The 3,462-nt window shown below is 39.6% G+C and overlaps 1 pseudogene; it reads left to right on the top strand.

Moving 5' to 3' along the window:
• Window positions 1-1,624: 1,624 nt before the first annotated feature.
• Window positions 1,625-2,557, top strand: LOC147883983 (tetraspanin-7 pseudogene; annotated as a pseudogene).
• The last annotated feature ends 905 nt before the right edge of the window (window positions 2,558-3,462 follow it).

Genomic DNA, 3,462 nt, shown 5'->3' with positions numbered 1-3,462 from the left:
AATTACAAATCACTGGTAGGTCAGCTATGGACAAATGCATCACTGTCAGAATCAATAGCCAATAACATACCGATCTACTGGTCAGATCATGATGCAGTCATACTATCTTACAAAACACCATCATATATGCCTTCATTTAAAATAGCACAAGAAACTTGACAATAGAAAACTTCATACTTGGGAACTTGAAACTTGAATATGAGACAGCCAAAAAAGTGAACTTCTAGATTCCTATTCCTCGGTTAAGATGATCGCTAAATTGCTTGCTTTATATCAATGCTAAATACATGGACAATCGAGCCCTTTAAGTATACTCGTAAATAATTTGATCGACAACCGATCCTTTCAGGTACGTTTATGACTAAGTCGCATCAATGCTTACTTATATTATTTCCCTCTCTTTTACATCCTAACTTCTATTAACTTATAGCCACTTTTACTAAACAAGCAGTTCTTTTTACTAGCAAAGTTCCAATGATACTAAACAAGTCTTGCTATATTTTACAAGAAAGAAGTCAACCTCCTGCGACAAAAAAGCCACAAACCCGAGCGATAAAGGCACTAATTAAAATACAGGTAAATTATATACGAAGTTATGTATGCGTTCTCTCCTTTTGAAGGTGTAAAAACTTGAATCGTAAATGGAAGACCTCCATCTTCTGCCTTGGATCAATCTACTTGGAGGAGCTATTTCTCAAAGGTTTGGCTATTGGGAACGATCTAACCTACTCTCTTTTCACTTGTTCACAGGTTGTATCAATGACGAGATCAATGATAGTGCCACACCAACAAAACTGCAAGCCCAAATCTTGAGTCTATTCACAAACCCTATAAGCAAAGCAAGATTTGCTTTTTCGAGAACATCAAAGTTCTTATGACTTAGTCACATCAAATGATTACATGATGTAATCTACAAGATTCGTCTCACTATACTAGCACAATCAAACACTCCAGTATCATGTTTTTAAAGCTCCATGCTACTTATGCCTTTCTTCAACCTCCTCTCAGAAAGTTATAAATTTCCTTTTCCCTTTACTTAATTTAAATTTCCAACTTAAAAAGATTCTTGCAAAAAAAGGAGGGACTCTTTAAAATTTTAGAAAAACTTCACTTCTATTCCTTCCTCTTGGGGCAGTGCTCTCGGCACCCCGTGCCCCTTGTTTTACATATCGGTGAGTCTACATATTGCTTAGTGAACTTGTAAAGGCTCAATTCCTAAGGGAAGGCGCTTTTGTAGGAAGGAGGAGGATTCTTTCTTCAACGCGGGAATCAGGGCAATAACATACAATAGAAGGTTGACAAGTTCTTACGTTATACAGGTTTCTGAATGTGCAGAAGGTCCGCGTCCGTCAAAAGAAGTTGACGCAGTCAAGTAGATTTTTGTCCATATATATGTTTCCCTTCTATGCCCAGTGATATCATCTTCATCAAGCCTCATTATCTCTCGCGCTCGGTTCTTTGTGCAACAACATACCTTTTTGGGCTCACCGTTAGCTGCCAGCTCGCTCTCCTTTCTCTGTGTGTGTGTTTGTGTCTCGTTTTACCAAAAAAAAAGTGTGTGTGTCTCTCTTACTTGCGGGCTTGTGCCTTGCGTAAGGAGATTCACCATTCCGAGTGGACATTTATGGCCTTTGTTTACATACTCCTCGGCATCGTTAACCTTCTCTCCTTTCTTGCCTCTATTCCCATCCTTGGATTTGGCATTTCTATTGCTGTCAAGCATCACGCCTCGGAATGCCTGCGCTCCCTGCAATGCTTTCTCCTTGTGGTAGGTCTGCTCATCATGTTGGTCTCCTTAATAGGCATCATCGCCGGGTTTCTCCGAGTCAGAGCGCTGCTCTTTATCTACCTAGCAATCATTCTGATTTTCATCATCCTGCTATTCGCGTGCATTGTTTTTGCATTTGTTGTCACAAACGAAGGGTCTGGAGAGGGTGTCACTGCGAGGATTAATTATAAAGAATATCACTTGGACAATTACAGTAAATGGATGCAGACAGAGTTGAGAAAGTCCAAGGTATGGAAGAAGATTAGAATGTGCATCCAAGATGCCGAAGTTTGCCAAGAAATGAGTTTCTCAGACTCCGAAACCTTCTTCAAGGCAAACCTGACCCCGTTGCAGGTAAGGTTCTAGGTTTTATACAAATACTGCTGGTAGCATGAAGGAGCGACATGATTTTGTAGCTAAAGAATCGATGTCTCTTTTTTGCAGTCGGGATGCTGTAAGCCTCCCACAGGCTGCCATTTCTCATACGTGAGCCCCACCGAATGGCGCACAAATGCGACTCTGGCCGGAGCAAAACAATTCGACAACGATGACTGCAAGGTGTGGAGCAACGACCCATCTAAGCTATGCTACGACTGCGATTCTTGTAGGGCAGGCGTGGCAGAAACACTGCGCGTTTACTGGCGAAAGGCGGTGATTTTAGAGGGGGTTCTAATCATCTTGCTAGTGGTGGTCTACTCTCTGGGCTGCTGCGCCGTGTATAGTAATCGGCAATATGCGCAGCGTTTGAGAACTGGCAAGAGAAGAGAGGCGGTTTATTTTATCACATGATTTTGTGTACGCGGAAACTGTCATTTCGACGCAGGAAAGCACTTGCAGTGTTGCACTAGGGCTGTTGAAATATTAATTTTGCAATACATAGATCTAGACTTGTTCTATCTGGTTGTCTAAACTTCACACGAAATTCTCAAGAAGCGATCAAATGACCGGAAGCTCCTGGTGGCTGTTATTTGGTAGAGATTGCGGTTGCTCTCTACCTTTTACCCTCCATTCTCTAGTCTTGGATCGCTCGAGAGTATGAATATGGTCAATCTAAATTCTTAATTATTGTTTTTAATGATAAGAATGCACTTCAGCACAAATAATGGTATTTTGAGAGACATGGATAAGTAAATAATGTGAGCTACAATCTGGAAAACACAAAATGTGACGTTTATTCTTTTAAATCACGCATGAATTTCTTTAGAAACGCATGCCACACTTTACATTTTATTCTTTTAAATCAATCATGATTTTCTTTTTATAAAAATATAGCAAAGTTAACCCTAACTAATTCTTAAATAAATATCCCGATTATATATAGCAAAACAAAAATCATCATACCATGTAAGCAAATCTCCTTGGAAATACTCCATCCAAGGTATAAAATGTGACTTCATGTGCTAATGCCTTCATCCACCTTAAACACAAAAATAAACTATTGTGAAAACTAGTTCCGGGCAGGTAGCTGGATTGAGCTAAGACCGTATTAGATAATTCGGGAAAATTCCAATTCCCAACTTGGCAGTATTTTGATAAATTGTAGCCTTCCTCCATGAAAAACTAGAGAAATAGGAGAAAGCATCTACATTATCATTCACAAAATCATGAAATTTTAACTATGCTCTCCCTTGATAATTGCATCGTAACACAAACCATGCAATATTGTGCTAAAAAACCTAAACATTTCATTGTGA

Source organism: Dipteris shenzhenensis, chromosome 27, assembly GCF_047967505.1.
Source record: "Dipteris shenzhenensis isolate YYH24624 ecotype China chromosome 27, Dip_SZ_1.0, whole genome shotgun sequence".
NCBI classification, from domain to species: domain Eukaryota; kingdom Viridiplantae; phylum Streptophyta; class Polypodiopsida; order Gleicheniales; family Dipteridaceae; genus Dipteris; species Dipteris shenzhenensis.
Note: the sequence above shows the minus strand (reverse complement) of the source record. Positions and strands in the feature narration are given on the sequence as shown.